Source organism: Pleurodeles waltl, chromosome 4_1 (genome assembly GCF_031143425.1).
Source record: "Pleurodeles waltl isolate 20211129_DDA chromosome 4_1, aPleWal1.hap1.20221129, whole genome shotgun sequence".
In the NCBI taxonomy this organism is placed as follows: domain Eukaryota; kingdom Metazoa; phylum Chordata; class Amphibia; order Caudata; family Salamandridae; genus Pleurodeles; species Pleurodeles waltl.
The window spans coordinates 422,115,153-422,132,690 of record NC_090442.1 but is presented as its reverse complement, the minus strand read 5'-3'; the positions used below and the strand labels follow the sequence as shown (position 1 = coordinate 422,132,690).

General features: G+C 42.7%; 1 protein-coding gene across 1 annotated transcript in view; it reads left to right on the top strand.

Annotated features, from left to right (window-relative positions):
* CCDC3 (coiled-coil domain containing 3) overlaps positions 1-17,538 on the top strand; it is a 218,465-nt gene that overhangs the window by 96,213 nt on the left and 104,714 nt on the right. The window lies entirely within an intron of this gene.

Genomic DNA, 17,538 nt, shown 5'->3' with positions numbered 1-17,538 from the left:
GAGTGGTCAGAGAGTGTACACTGGAGATGGGTAACATCCGTGAGCCAAAGGGATGTGGCGGGTGCCAAATACCAGTGGTCCATGCGGGACCATACATTGTGAGGACTGGAGTAGAAAGCTTAGCTGGTAGCAGAGGGGTTGTGGGTGCGCCAAGCATCTGTGAGGTGGAGAGCATCAAGTAGAGTATTCAATGCCTGTGCGGAGCATGGTTTAGTGACCCCTGTGGAACCAGTGGTGTCGAAGTGTGGGAGACGTGAGGTTGAAGTTGCGTCCTAATAGGATGTGATCAAATTGGAAGCAATCCAATGTGTTGGTCTTGAAAGAACTCAGGTGAGTCCGTATTGAGCGCATATATATTAACAATTAGGAGAGGTATGACAACCAGACACAATTACATAGTGCTTTCTGGATTGAAAAGTGTATCGTGGCACACAAAGGGGGGAGTTTTATGGACAAGTATGCAAACCCCCCTGGAGTAGGAGCTGTAATGGGAGAAATAACCATTATCACTACATTGTGCAGCAAATGTGCAGGCCGTGCGGGGCGCCAAATGAGTCTTCTGTAAAAAAGCAAGCTTAGTACAGTGTCTAGTTAAGTAGGTAAGAACCTGTTTTCTTTTTCTAGGGTTGTTCACTCTTCTGATATTCCACGTGGTGCAGGAGACTTCAAGAGCATAATTGGCTAATGGATGTGGCGCTAAGTAAGGGAGCAAAGGGCTTGAGAGCGATTAGTTTGTCGCGAGTTGTCAAGAGTTGTTGTGAAATAATAAACATAAACGAAAACAAAATACAACCAACTTTAAGTCAAACAGTACCCAACCCTCCACCCAGAGGGAGAAGCCCCTGATGACAACCTCTAAAACCAACCAGAACAAATACAACAACAAGGTAGAGTACACCTTGGGGATGTATCAGTACTCTGTACTTGGGAAATCACTTCACCTTAGTGAAAGAAGGGAAGGTAACAATATAAATTCCACCTATATAGTAGGAAAAAAAGAGGGATATCTCGAGGAGGCATTAAGTACCCATAAATGTGTTTACAGAACTGCAACAGGGAAAGTAATAAAAGGAAAACTGAAACCACATGTGCAGTGCATTTTGAGCATCAAGGAGGGGGTGCATTTTGAAAGTTCTGCTGCGAGGGACGTGGGGAGCCCCTCGGCGAGCGCCGCCCAGCTGCAGACTGATTTAGTTTCTGTTGTTTGCAGAAGGGTGCAGCATCTGCGAGGGTGTAGAAGGTGTGATGTTTGCCATTCAGTTCTATCTGTAGCGTGCTGGATGAAGCATGCCGTGCCGCCGGCCAGCTTTTTGTAGCAGGAGCTTAACATCTGAGTACTTGCTACTCCTGAACCACAAGGGTGAAATCCAGGTATAGTGACAGAGCCATCCCGCGATACTGGCGTGGGACCCTATCTCGTGCATGGCGGAGAGTGGTGTCCGAATCCCTAAAATTGAGCAGGTGGGCAATAATCAGGCGCGGAGGCGCTTCAGTTGCGGGGTGGGGGCCAAGAGACCAAAGCACCCTCTCCACCGCAAACGTAGCAGCAAAGGAGCCCCTGCCAAACAGGACGATAAGGAGTTGTTCAATTTAGGTGTCCATGTGGCTGGTGTTAGTGGTTTCAGCCACACCTGTCATATGAATATCCGACGTCAGCGGGCCTCCAAATCTTCATTTTTCACTGCACAGTCTTCAGTAACCACTCGACCATCTCCATGCGCTTGGCAAGGGCAGTTTCACTATCCTCCACATCCGATATTCTCTGCTCAGCAGCGTCCAGCCCGGTAGACTGGCTGTCCAGGTGCCATGCATCCAGTTGAAGTGCATCATTAAGGCATCGAAGCACGAGTCTATGGACTTAAAGCCCGCCCTCAGCTCCGCCATTATCACCGCAGTTCCCTCCAGCTAGGGGTCAGTGGTTGCGTCATCTGCAGAGTCTGGGCCAGTTTTGTCTTCTAGCTCCTATCATCCGAGGGTTCTGGCAGGATCAAAAGATATTTGGCGCTGCTTAGGGTCTCCACGCACTATTGTGTGCCAGAAAAGTAAACACAACCCCTCAGCGATGTATAAAACCGGGGGCCGGGAGTCTGCAGCTGCCGCCGGGAGGCGGTAGGCCGTATAGTGCTTATTTGAGGTGCTAAAGTCAAGGGGCAATCACACCCTGTAAAAATACGGAGCCTCGGTGAAAATCGCGGCACAAAGAAATAAGTGCAGCTTATAGAGCACTACGAGAGCGCAGTCCAAGGGCTCGTAATGTGGTCGAGGCCCATGCAGCCCCAAAGACAAGTGACGCTGGTAATAGTCCACATTCCTTGCTGCGCAGAGGCGAGAATCTTTGTATACAAAGGATATCAGACACTGACTGCCATCACTCTGCTCATCAGGTCTGAAGGGTCCTGGTCCCGCAATGCAGCACAGGTGAGTGGCCCAGGCAAGGGAGGCCGCCCATCAGGGGCACTGATATGAGAGCACAGATCAGGGAGACAAAACTGACCTCAAGTCCCCTCGCAACCTCCTCCAAGGATGAACAGTCGGTGCAAACTCCAGCTGCCGCGGGCAGCAACTCTGTCACCCGAAGGGGGAGGGGCAGGCCGGAGCCCCCGCAGCGGGCCCAAGGCAGCAGCGAAGGCAGTCCCGTCCTTAGGCTTGCCCACGGCCTCTGTCACCCTGGGGCCTCCGAGGGCGGTGTCAGGCCGCAGCGACCGGCTGTGAATCCCCTGCTCCCCAGCACCACATGGCCAAGCACCCAGTTGCATGTAGGCGTGACAGCAGCATTCGGGGGCTGTCATGGGGAGCAGGATGATGGCGGATGACCACATATAGCAGGAGAGGTCCTGAGAGCTTCACAGCCTCACTGCCATTTTGGTCGGCAGTTAGGCCACGCCCCCTTCACTATGAGCCTAATTTGATAAACACTTCACCAAATAGGGTCTACACTGTTTTACACTTGACTGGCAGTATCACCACTTAAGTTTGCTATTTAATGATTTATCATATGAAGTTTGGACTCACTGCTGTTTTATTTTCTAGGAAACGTATTTGGAGAGGGGGTAGCTCTTGCCACAGATCATTTTTACATCAGAAAATGTTTACCCTAGGGACCACTGTATTACACACTATTTTATTTAAAGGCAGTGAGAGAATGATAAATTTGCTCTTTGGAGAACTTACCCATTGTGGAACCTCATTAATATAGGTATGAATTGAAAGTTATATACGGTCTCCCAATTAATTCATATTAAATGTACTGAATATACTAAGATTGTATACATTTGTTTACCTCATAACATGTAGCAGCAGTCAAAGGTTGCTTGTGTTCATAGATGTTTCTTTTGTGTTAGCTGTTACTGCCACATTATTCACAACTTTGACAAAAATCTAGAAAATGTGCCTCCTTTGCTTGCAAATGAGCCACCACACACCAACTAAAAGCCACAAGCATCTAACCTCCTATTCTACGTTGGAGGAGAAAAGGGCCGAATTGCTGGCATATAGTCCAGTAAAATGGTGGTCAAGCATGCCTCTGGCCATTGGGCTACTTCTGTGCCCTCCTCAGGCTCCCTCTTAAAAGACTTGAAAGAAATGAAGGAATGTCAGACGTTACCACACCTTCCATTAGAATGCTGTGTTACAATACAGTCATCACAACCTGATTACATTTACAATGCATTCTTTTGCACCGTCATAGTTCCACATCTCAGCTTGGTTGTTAAGAAATAAAACAAACACCCACACACACTAAATCGCCACTCATAGTATTTCAGGTAACCATAATTTGCGTCCCGCAACGCACAGTGTTGATATCACTTCATTTGTTGTTATGGATGTTAATGATGTCATAGAACATGTCATGAGCGTTGTAATATGCGAGTAAGTGCATGGGGAGGGCTCGAGTAACTGTGACACCCTGCATTGAGAGATCACCCCACTCTTCCACACGTACCAGGGCTCTCATTATGTTTGACCTGCAGGAGGATGCAATACTTATCCCACCTGGTCAAAGTCTTCAGGTACCATGAATAACATGTGTTAGGGGATTGTCTCAAATATGTGGAATAACGTGGATCTTGGTGCTCACCGCGACAAAATCTGTGTGTTCTGTCAATTACCAGGCATTTTCCAGCTATTCCAGTAAGTTTCACCTGCAGAAATTTAAAAGAGTATCACATCTCTTCAATTACGGGGTGCGATAAAGTCTGCATCTCTTGTAATTCTGATCCTTGTGCAAGCGGGGTTTTGTGAAGGGATCAGAGTTATCAGTAGCACTGATAATGAGGGCCCAAGTGTTTCAGTGTATGTTTCAAGCCTCAGTTTCATAGTTTCTTTTCCCATCTTAAAATGCGCCTACCCTGGTAGAACAACGGCTAGGCCACATGTAGCAGATCACAGAAAGATCAGCTGCAAGAGCTATTCCAATAATAGCGTTCACTGCCTCAGCACTACCATCAGCAACCAGCAGGAGTCACTCATAACTGCAAAAGAGCTTGCAAGGCAACTTAGGTAGCTATTTTTAAAATATTAATAAATAATAGATGAATATGGAAGCATGCCGTGCTAGAAATAATGATAAAGAGAATGAAATTGCAGAATTTAACTAACCATTTAATAACAGTAATTGGAAATGTTCCTGGTTCCGGACAATATTCTAAATGTAGCTATTTCCATCTCTGTTGTTGGATTTCATTCTTGCAGTGTTTTGTTTTTAGATCAGCAGGGTGAAATGCGTGAGTGGGTCACTGTTTCACATGGAGAGTAAAAACAAAGAAGAAGTGGGAAGAACACAATGTTAGAAAATACCCGCTGATCTAAAAAGTATTTTCCTGTGCCAGAGCTGATCAAAATAATATTTGTAAACAGTTGCAGCCGCATGGAACATAGTGGGTGGAGGGCCCACATCTGTAGTACTTCAAAGTTGGAAAGTTGTCACCTCAAACTTAAAAGTCATTACAAAATATGCACCTGCCAAAGATTCTGGGGTTTAATGATTAATTATCGTCAAATATGTCAGCAGATATTTTGTGGGTAATGATAAATAACATTAAGCTAGATGTACAAAGCATTTTGGCTGTCTCAAACGGCCTGAGTCACAAAATGGGGACGTTTGGGGACGCAAAAATGTTTTTTTATGGTACAAACACCAAATTACTATTCAGTAGCTTGTTACCAAATCACAGTTTTGATTTTGCGAAGAAAAAGAGAATCCCTATTTGGAAGGGGCATTTTCAAGGCGTCCCTACCAAATAGGGATTCTGAATGGCATGCACTAATGTTTTGCTATTAAAATGCAGCTGCAAAATATTCGCACTTTACCACCTATTAAAATTTGGTTGTAACCTGTTCGCAAAGGGGGTCTCCTGGGGCATCCTTCCCCTTTGAGAATGCTTGGAAGAATATTTTATAAGAGCAGACAGTGGTCCTATGGTCCACTGCCTACTGTTAAAAAAATAAAATGAGACGTTTCATTTTTCTTTTGAATCGTATCCCATTTTCCATTAGGGAAAACAAACTGCATTTGAAGGAAAAAATATTGCTTTATTTAAAAGCAATCACAGACTTGGTAGACTGCTGACCCTATTAGACCACCGCATGATGGCAGCAAATTCTAGTGGGTCCCAAATTGTGACCAACCTCATTAATATTCATGAGGTAGGTCTATTTCCGACCCACTAGGAATCACTAATTTGGAAATCAGGGTCAGATTTCCCTTTGATACATTAGTAATAGTGATTTGCATATAGTGATTCACAAAAAAAAAGTATTTGGTTATTAGCAAATAGTGATTCACAAAAAAAACCCTATTTGGCAATCACTGTTACTAATGCTTGTACAGCTAACCCATAGCACCAAGATGGATGGCAAAGTATCAGTATTACATAGCTCAGAAGAGGAGCTAGGCCGTTTAACTAGAAATCGGTGGACCACGATAATCTGGGCCATATTTTAGACATTAAACCTATGCTTGCATTTGTGTTGGAAAGCAGATTGAGAATAGACTAATTATTTAAAGATGTCTTGTGAAAATCTGGACAGAATTCTCATTTATTTTTTGATTTCATTCAAGGCTTGAGGACCAATCTCAAAACACCCCTTCCTGAAAATGAACTACATGAAAACATTTTGAAGGACACCCCTAGTAATGAAGGAGCCTAAAAATATCTTTAAGTAATACTCATACTCTAATTTCCAAAGATCAGCCATGAATCTAATTATTGCATTGATGGATGTTCTGTGGTCTTCCAATTAGGTACTAAATGGTTAGAAAAACAAACGTTTTGCAGTTTCACGTTTTTCAGTGACGGTGGGTGTCTATTGATTCTATTTAGCAATAGCAAGACTGCTAAAAGCACACCAAGGCTTCTCCTAGTTACTGTTTGTCTATTACTGTGGAAGATGATTTTCGTGCAGAATGTAGCTGAATATAGTTCATGGGCTGTGATGCTAAGGCTGTGTTTCCATTGTGCCCCTGCAATACTGTACCAATTACTGACTCAATGATACAATGACTCATTATCACTAGAGCTACATTGAAGACATTAAAGCGCTGAAAATAAGGGCTAGTATAGAACTTCTGCTCCGACATTTCAATGTCTGTCTTTCTGTTTCTTCCATTTTAATTGATAACATTCTGCCTCCAGTGACTGGACTATAGTAGTAGCATTATAATCCTTCCTCATCTCTGGCTATAAGGATTGTTAAAGGCCCTCATCCTTATTATAGTCCCTTGCCTGCGGCTCAGGCCTGTAATTTAGGTTCAGGGTATTTCATTTTCACTATTGCCCTCAGCAGCGGGCTGTAATGCTTAATGGTGTCACCCTAGGTAAACAGATAATTGCAGTGCAATTAGGAATATTGTCTGCTGGGCATTGTACTGTTTTCTCAGCTATACGTTTTTATTTTTCTTCTCCTAACCTCTTTGGAAATCCTCCCGCTCGATTACATATCCCTCAACTGATCCTATAGTGATCATCAAAAGCTAACCTCTTTTTCATACACAAATAAGACAGCGTTAGGGCCACAGTAAGTTATGAGTTTGTCTGCTACTGTTATTTGTCTGGTTAGGAATATATATACCTCAAACACAGTAAATTCCACACATTGATGCCTTTCCATTTGTAAAGTCGCTCTTCGGGATTAATTCTATCTTATAGATGATTTTAATGGTGGATCACTGAGGGTCTGTTTTTTTCTAATTATTTTTAGTTGTAGCAGCAGAGTTTATAATTTTGGCGTTCCCATTCTTATTCAGACAATTGAGCAGAACTGGGCTTTTAGTGTTTGACAATTGTCTTCTCAAGACCCTTTGTTAAGGCAAATTACTTCAACTGTGAATGGTGTTTAACTCTTAATGAAGTTACTCTTCAGGGTTTGTCCTCTACCTCATACAGACTTACTCCCTACAATTGAAATGCAGATAAAATATGGATCAAACATACTTGTGATGGTGGAATATAATACAATGTAGTTCAAGTGTATGGATGTTCTTCTGAAGGATTTATCAGGATGCTTCTCCAGTTTGAACTAAATTCAATTTTGTGATGAAAAACATAAAAGCATAAAGAACATGCGGTGGTAGAAAATAAAAAAGGTACTTAAGCACTTACATTACAAGAAAAAATAAGAATAACATTGGGGCAAATAACGACCGATGTGATAATTCATATATTTTGAAATAACCCCTGTGGCTAAGAGTTTATCTGCCGTGGTCGTCTGACTTTTAACAATCTAAATTTGGATGAGTCTAATTCGTCACAGGGAACAGTAAAATACACTCGTCTGTTTTTCTTTTCTACAAAGGGGGCGTGACATGCATTAACCTTTGGGGCTAAGGAAATCTAAGCAGGTGTGCCCGCCCACCACCCCTCAAAAGGGGAACTTTACGATAAAACGATCTTTAGTAATTCATACCTACACATTTCAATGCAAACAAAACACGAGGAAATATGGGTGATAATTAAAAAAATATATAAAATCCTAATTTAAAGTATTTAAGATAAAAAGGGGCAATTTCTAAGATCTCTGGGTGACCCTTATTTGGTATGTCAAACATTATAAAGCAAGATCTCCTGTCATTAAATGTATACAAATAAAGTACAGGACGTAAGGATTGCAAATGAATGTATTCAAAAGTCGCATCAGAAGCAAATGTGATTAACTAAGCACGTGGGAGAACTAAAAATTGATGAGTGATACAGGAAACGTACATAGTGAAAGAAAAGAAGACCAGAGTAATGATAAGGTATTAAAGTTCGATTAGAGTGGTAAATTAGAGTGTAATGATGGTGCTGGTGTTTATTTCTCTTAGGATTTGTGTAAAGTTAGTGATTCGTCCTCATCCACCTCGAAGCACTTTCTGGTGATGGAAAGCAAAGGTGGTAAATACATATGAAACACGGTATGGTTTGTATGCAGTTTGATATGATCATCCCAATGTTAAATCGAGGAATAAGAGACCTAGGGGCATATTTATACTCTGCTTGCGCCGAATGTGCGTCAAAAATTTTGACGCACATTCGGCGCAAACCCTGCCCCGTATTTATACTTTGACGCCTGACGCCGCGGATGTCAAAATCCCACCATGTGCGTCATTTTTTGGAAGGGGGAACCTACCATGCGTTAATTATATGCAAGGTATGCGTTCCCTTCCAAAAAATGACTTTAAGGCCTGTGCGCCTTATTTATACTCTGGCGTCATTTTGACACACAGGAGGGGGTGGGCCTTAAAAAACGGCGCCCAGCCTGATGGGCGCCGTATTTTAACGCCTGGGTCAGGGCAGGCTTTAAGGGACCTGTGGGCTCGGAAGGAGCCCAGAGGTGCCCTCCTCTGGCCCCAGGGACACCCCCTGCCACCCCAGGAGGACACCCAAGGATGGAGGGACCCACCCCAGGGAAGGAAAGGTATGTTCTGGTCAGTATTTTTTTTAATTTTTTTTAAGTGGCATAGGGGGGCCTGATTTGGGCCCCCCTACATGCCACTATGCCCAATGACCATGCCCAGGGGACATAAGCCCCTTGGGCATGGCCATTGGGCAAGGGGGCATGACTCCTGTGTTTGCTATGACAGGAGTCATGTCAATGGAGGTTGGGCATCAAAAAAAATGGAGCAAGTCCGGTGTGAGGCCTGATTTTTGCCTCAGACCTGACTTGCACCATTTTTTGACGCACAACCCCCATTTTCCCATACGCCGGCGCTGCCTGGTGTGAGTCAGTTTTTTGACGCGTACCAGTCCGCAGCGCCGGCTAACGTAATTCCATAAAAAGGCGCCCGCATGGTGCGTTGGAATGGCGTTAGCCGGCGGTAAAGTTTTTGACGCACAACTGCGTTGGCGCAGTTGTGCGTCAAAAAGTATAAATATGGCCCCTAAAGTATTTAAAGTTTTTTTTTGTCGCACAAAATCTATAGAAAGCGGCAGGTTTTGCGAGGGATTAAACAGGAATACAGAACCAAAGAGTGCATTACGAGCCGCACATATCTTGGTGGATATCAATGTTAAAATGGAAATTAGCTGTTGATTGCAAGGAAAAGGAATTGGAACTCTTCATTGGAATATGCTTGAAACATCGGTGGCTCGCAGCCTCTTTGGCCACTGCAAGCTTCAAAACATCAAAAGCATGAACTTTGGGAGATGGTAGTTGCCCCATGCATCACTGCTTGCTTGTTCGCTTATACCTGTCTCACAGTCTGCACTTTACTTTGCATTGGATCTCTTGATCCCTTTCAGTGCAGTGGTTGCAATATTGGACCTTTGCGCACCTAGGTGCAGATTTCCTGTCCTTTGCAGGCCTACATCTCTTTATTTTGCTGATGATTATAAGGATTATCAGAATGAATCCTGTGTTTTGAATACTGATGTGGCAGGATTTCTTCAAATTCTTGCAACCGTCCTCTCCATAGAGTACTAAATTGACATGTGCTCACACGCATGAGATTGCAACTCACTGTCCTTTGCGGAACCTGCGTGCTCATAATGAAAAAATGACTTCCAAGGATAGTCTTTTAGAACTGCCCAAGTCTTGCAATACAGTTTGAGTAGAATAATACTATTTCCATCATCAAAAATACATCTATCATAATTGTAATATAAACAGCTCAAATATTTTGTCAGTATACAATTATTTATTTGTAGTAATCCAAAAACAACATTTTATTTTTAATTATGACCCTAGCAACAAACAGGAATAGTGCCTCTCACCCAGCACTGATATTCCTAAAAATAAAACCACTTTAACATTAAATAAAATATTCTTAACAATGTTCTGTATGACAGACTTGAAGTTACATCATATAATTACTAAGTCAGACTTACAGGTCATGAAGTAAACTAATAGATATTACTTGATTTATTGAACAGATACATTGGGACCAATTTAAAAACGTTTAATGCACCCACATGCCTCTAAAAAGGATATTATCTATAGTTCCTCAGGCCATCTCACACACGGGTGAGTGCCAATATTAAAATCAGTGGTGCAAGGGGTCTGAATGGGTCATACAAACCAACATTTTAAATCTCAGGTCCCACAATAATGACTTTAGGCCAGAATTTAACATTTTCGAGACGAGATGTCAAGAATCTTTCCATGCCTATTACATCATGCAGATAACTTGTTTTTGTGCCTTTCCTGGAGAGTGCTGCTGGAGAGAATGGTTTGCACTGAATTGTTTCATGAGTGACTTGGCACAGCAGACAGTGAAAAGCGCGACGGGTGCAGCTGCACCCGTAGCACGGCCGCAACACCGCCGGCTCCATTAGGAGCCGGCTCCCATGTTGCGCCCGACATCCCTGCCGGCCCAGCGGGGATGTCAAAATGGGGCCGTCGGGATTCGGACACATTGGTGGCCACACGGCGGTTAAACCTTGGCAGGCGGGCATTATAATGAGACCCTTAATGTTTATGACATCAGCAAACCACCACTGTAAGATTGGGCACCATCCCGTACACTGCTGGGCTAAAAGAGTTGATACCCTTTGAGCTGATAAAGAAACCCAGCACTTCCTCAACCTCAAAATGGAGTGGTGGATAGTGAGTTTGGTACAATGGTGCATCTGCCTTTTTAAGCACATTGTTGCACCAGACTGAAAATAACCTCCATACCATTCTTGATAGGCCAGTAGACAACAAGTGCAGTGTTAAACAAGGAATGGTAGTGCCAATAGGTGTTGCTTGACAACCTTCTGGCTTTGTCGATTGGTTTTGGAAGTGCCATATGGCATTGGGACACTGTGCAGCCCCATCAAAATAAAATAAAAGGGGCAGTGGTGGTTGCGTTATTACGCTGATGCGTGCATGTGTGAGAACACATGTTTATGCCAATGAAATGAAGATACGGGCACCATTTACTTACATTTTTTATTTATCAATCCAAAGTGGCGGAGTCACTTGGATCAGTACATTTAAAAAAAAACTTTTTTCAGCGTGAAAGTTCCAATTAAACAAAAAAAGGAACACAGGTGTTGAGGCATAGGTAACAAAGGAGCAGATGGGGGAGGAAGGGACAATGCAGTGTCGCAGTGCGGATGGGTTTTGCAATGTTCAGATCTTTGGCCCAAACTCAAGTACAAGATGCAATCGAGCGGATGGTACTTTTGTCCTGGGCTGATGATGAACATCAACAATCCATCAATAATTAGAACATTGGAATGCTGGAGGCTCCATTGAAAACAATGGAGTGCTGTGGGATTTTACTGGCCGGTAAAAGCCCGCAGCGCCAACATTCCAATGTTCGCTTTGTTCACAGCAACAGCTGTGAACAAAGCCTCACGGAGCCCGAGGGGATTTTAATCCCCTCGGGCTCCGTGAACATTTTTTTTTTTTTTAATAGAACATTCTGCCCTGTGTGGCAGAATGTTCTAATAGCCTTAGAACCCGCCGTAGCGGGCTCTACCGGCTATTAAAGTCCCTCTCCCTTGTTAAATGCCCTCGCCTTCGGCTCGGGCATTTAACGTGGGGAGCGGGCCTTTAATAGCCGGTAAAGCCCGCTACGGCGGGTTCTAAGGCTATAATCAATGGCAGTGAACACATTAGGCTAATCAATTATGGCAGAGAGTAGTAGATTTGTAAACCATAAAGGTTTATTAGCAGATTAATAAAGTTATAAATTAAATTAATCAAAATTAGTCGTAAATCGAAATTCATCATATACATTGTCAGTATAATTCGAAGGAATTAAAAATAGCAAATATAAAGATAAAATATTTATAGTTGTCATAAGCAAATCAAGCACATTTGGTTTTCCATAAAGGGAAGATTTCCTAATAAGTTAAGGTAGAAAGTCGAAAGAGTGGGGGCAAAGGAGAAGACGGAATGAAGGTTCAGTCAGGTAAATGAGAAAGGACTCTGAGTCTAACTCTTTGAGCGGGAGTAGATGTAAGTGACAAGCCTCAGGAGCGTGAAAAGGGCATCTGAATCCAACTAGCTCAGCAATGCACAATTAGAACACACAATTCTCTACAGTGCAGGACAATTCCCTATGGTCAATAAAGAGAACCAATCACAATCTAACATTTCATGATAAAACATTTGCAGTCTTCTTCCTGGGCATTGCACAATGGAAGAGTTCAGCTGCACAGCCTTCAAGAGACATCTTGTAATAGGAAGATATTGAGCGGTCACCCTGCCCCAGGCACAGGTGTGGCAATCAGTGCTTAATTTGAGCAGGTGGTTTCCGGTGCTTGGTACCAGCACATAATTGCCAACATCGGCACTTGATAGTCTCCAAGGTGGTGCAGATGCTTGCCTTATTAAAGAATGAGAAGAACAACAGCTGTTTATTAATTCAAGAATTGCTAATGGCTGCCACCAAAGCCCCTCTTATAGATTTGAGGGCCTGGAATAGTACGAATTGTCACACTTCTAGAAGAGTGATAGCTAATAGTTGTGTTGGTACTATCACTGGCTGCACAGACAGGGGCAATGGGTGGTGCAAGCTGCAGGGGACCCCTGGCAAGGACCCTGGCACTTTTATTTACAAATTTAGCACTGGTGTAAATTCACTATTCACTCTCTACGGAGTTCATGCAAATGACTTATTCTCACAAAAACCCGAAACATTTGCAACATTTAATTAATTCTAACTGCTGTTGCTTGGCTCCTGAAACAAGAGAAGGAGAGAGGCAGAAAACAGAAACTAAAAATACATTTTCAAGTTGGCATGAGTCATTTAAACTGACGCTTCAATTAACTATGAACACATTTACTATGGCCAGCCAGTGTGAAAATCACACTCAATATATAGGTATAAATGATGTTCATACTAATTTATGTTAAATAAAATGAAAAAAAATGGTGGCAGCGTGTCACCAGCAGCACACAGAGGGCAGAAGAAAAGGGGGTGAAGGACACCTGGGAGAGGACACCACAGCTGAAAGAGAGCCCAACATGGAGCGCAGAGTGGGAGACAGAAGCACGCAGACGAGAGAGATCAGCACAGGATGAGAGAGAGACACACGGATGAAAGAAAGAAAGCGTCATGGAATGGGAGAGGGGAAAGAAGAATACATGGGGTACAGATGGGAAACAGATAAGCTCAAGGAGTGCTTATGCAAAGAGAAAGAAAAAAGAGCAGCGTGGGGTAGAGTAAAGCACACAGACTATAGAGAGCAATGCAGAGTGGGGAAGGGGCTAGGGAAGCACTTAGGGGAGACAATTAGAAAAGACAAATGCACTCTCGTAGAGTGCTTAAGCAAAAAGAAAATAGTAGCTCACTAAACGTGAGCAGTGGAAGAACACAAGTAAAAGGCTGGACCTAAAATAGGCATTTCATTCAAATAAGGTATTTTCTTGGCCTGACTGTGCAGGAAACGTCTGGGTACACTGCCCAGTCAATACCGAGTTACAAAACATATTTTGTCTCACACAGTCATGGAAAGTTGTGTGAATATTTGTCTAAGTGCATATATTTTCCTGGATACCTTGCGGATTCTTCTAAAGAGAACTGTTTTTGTTTGTTCTATTTTATACGTTAAACATGTTCCCGTACTCGGTGTCTAAATATGTGACGCCTTCCGCATCCGGCTGCTCCACGACAAAGAGGTCTGTTAAAATACTGATGCTCCCATTGAAACAGCGAGCGAGTCTGGAGAACAATTACTCGCACGGTTGGCCTCCAACCCGTGTTTCCCTGAAGTTCAGTTCAGTTCTGCACCGAGAACAGAACACAACATAAACACACTTTTTGGTACGGGTGCACACTCTCCCTTGGAACCCATATGGGGCAGCATCTCTTTTGTGTCTGTGCGAGTGTTTTGCTTTTCCTCTCTCGACAGTGATGTAAAGCAGTCTAGTCTAGTCATTGAACTCGACCTTGAAATATTTCCCTTTTCCAGACTGTTTTATTAATTAGGACCACATTGTGATATCCGTTAAAATGAAAATGTCTACATAAGTGCTTAAACAGCACAGGCAAGGCAAAGTTTACTAAGTCTAGTGTTTTTTGGGGAAGTTTAGAGAAGACCCTCTTTGTGCAGCAGAAAATACTTTCTGTGGAGAATTGAGTACTGTTTATCAGAGAAAAATTTATCTCCATGTAGTCTGATTAAACATGTAAAGTCTTTAAGGGGCACCGAGGTCCCTTCTTCAGAATGGGAAAGCGGTTGGTAGTATTCTGTGACTGGAGTTTCTGCAAAAATCTACAAAACATTTTAGATAAAAGTGCACCTGGTTACTCTTCATACTGCACTGCTGTACAGGGGAAATAGACGAGGCAGTGACCTCAAGAGTTAGCCTCCACAAGTGCTCTGGAAAATGACTGCGTATGATATCAGCTGCCTCTTCAGCCTCAACATGAATGTGGTGGATCCCATTACAAGCCAGCACATTACGAGAAAATGAAATAATATTGAAATAAATATATTAGAACATTGAAATGTTGAGAGCTCCGTTGAAGGAGGGCCAGTAGCTAAACTATCACGTCTCTCCCTCTGCTATGTTTCTCTTTTGTGGTATCTAGATTTATGCATTAAGTTAGTGACAGAGACTGTCAAGGTGAAAATGCGTGTCAGTCTCCCACCCACTTCTGATGCCTTTTATTGCTTCTGTAAGTAGATGCTGTGATAGTCAGAGCCCTGGAAGGAGGGATAGGGAAGTGGCCACAGCCCCTGCGGACCAGTGTGATCTGCCAAAGAAGATCGAGAGAAGCTGCTGAGGGCTTCTGAGGCTTTTAGATACCCTGTGTCTTATCTAAAGGATCATTAGATCTTACCTCAACAGATTGTAGCTGTCTTGTTGCAAGATACCTTCTGTGGGTCATGCCAAGTCCTTAGATTGGGCTTAGAGCCCAGCCATTGTTTTTATAGGTTGGCTTTATTGTCACTCTCATTTGCTTGCTTCTTATTCAGTGGCTTTTCTTCCTCTTTCTCTTCCTCGTCTTGTATTTGTCCCCTCTTTGGAGCATAGCATCTTCACTATCTTTTTGATTGGCTAACTTGTATCTTTCCACTGCTTACTTTTAGGGATCTACCTTTTTATTAAATGCTTCATGAAAGTGTATGTATTTTCCAGCTCTCACCCTTATTTGGTTTCCCCCCAAAATACTTGCCCCACGCTCCATGTTGGTCCCTTCCTCATGTGCTGCTCTTTCTTGCACTCCATCTTGTTCTATCCTTTGTGTACTGATTTTCACCCCTTTTCCCCTTCTTTCCCATCCAGCTTTAGTTTTATTTTGTCCACACCATTTACTCATCGTTACTCACACACCAGTCATGGGCATTGACTTTTTTTGTCTTACATTTTGTGCAGTGCCCAGCAACCCCCACAAGCTGCCAGCAAGTCTGCTAAAAGCAAGCACATTTCCAGTCTTAAAAGTGCCTTTTTTATGTGTCAATGTAAGTGGTGTCTGCCATCTTAGATTGGTCTATAACAAAAATGGTGCACGCTTCATTCTGTAGGCATGCACATGCATGTTGACAAATACATGTACCTACAGAATGATGCAAGTGGCAACTGTGGCCAAATCATTTTGATTTTTTTTCTTGATGCTGCACAACATCAGCTAAATATATTTGAATAGTGAATAGGTCTACAAGGTTTGACCTATTGGCTATGTCAGTGCTTGTTTTTAATTAGGACATTCCATCCTCATCAAGTGGAATATTCTAAAAGTCTTAGTACTATTCATCACAGAGTTTTCTTTTTCTTTTACTCGTTGGCCTCCCCTAAACCCTCTTGTTGTAAAATATGTTTATATAATAAGTGTTAATATTTGAGAGTCACAATCTGAAAGAAATAACTACATTTACATTCGGAGGTTTACAGCTTTGCATTGGCATAGAGACACTCTTTACACGAATTCACAAAACTTTTCCAGGTCACTTAGAAGTCTGCACCAGTCGCAGCTTTCCATATATATTTTTGAATGCGAAAACAAGAACAAGTGTCAATCATCTTGCTAACCTGATTTCTATTTTATACCTTATTTCTTCCTGGAGAAACACCATCTCTGCACCCTCATCATTTTCGGTTGGGGGAAATTCCTCCTTTTCTCTTTGGAGAAGGATTTTCTCTTGAGCTTGACAAAAGTACATTTTGAATATTTCCACGGTGGAAAGTGGCTGGAAAGTGGTTTGTGTTTATCCACAAACGTGTTTGTGGGTGAGCATGAACATTAATGGCATTCCCTCTCTGGAACACCCACTCCCAACCCACAAGAGTAAATGTACTCGCCAAGAAACTCTGGCCCTGATTTAAGAGGGCTTACCGCCACTTTAGCGCTGCCTTAGCGTAATTGTTTTACGCTAAGGTGGCTTTTTCCCCGCACCATATTTACACATAGTGGCTAGCTTTGCTGGTGTTGATCGCACAAGGATTGGTGACAGATAACCCCATTGCTGCTGTAGTTAAACTTGAATCACTTCACCAAAGTTAAGAAAAACAGATTCAACCCGATAGCATTCCTTGCTTTGAAATGTAGATGAGCCTCCATTGATACTCTAGTCAGTGTAACAAAGGTTTCATGAACATTCTTGTGATGTTTTGCTACGTGGGGCACCTCAGGAGAATGATGATCTCACCCATGCCAAGTACTGACTGCTTCCTCAGCAACCAGCGTCCCACTGTACGATACAACCAGAGCTATCACATCACTTGCTTGTACCTCTTCATCCAGCCCTTGACAGTCACAGAGGCATCATCTTTAACTGCTGTAATGATGCTCTTTGCATGAAGGAGTGGAGCACCATAACTAAAATTGAACCCTGGTACAACTTCTAAAATATTACATTAGTCTCTTTATTCCAGACCTACAATCGTACCAACAAAGGAGAAGGATGAAACCAAAACAACAAAAATGCACGTTATTTAGTCTTGAACAGTGTGCTTTGTACAGCATTGCCTGCTGTCTTCATCTGTCCATTGCAGACAAGAAAGTGGTAGGGGAATTAACTGTTACAAATTGTCAATAAATCATCAGGTAAGTAAATTAACAATTTCATACTGTTAACCATAATGACAACTTGTCATTTTGAAAAGGTACTCGCAGTATGATGGTAAAAAGCAACATAATATCAGAAAGTCATTACATTAAATACTCATTGGGTTACTCAT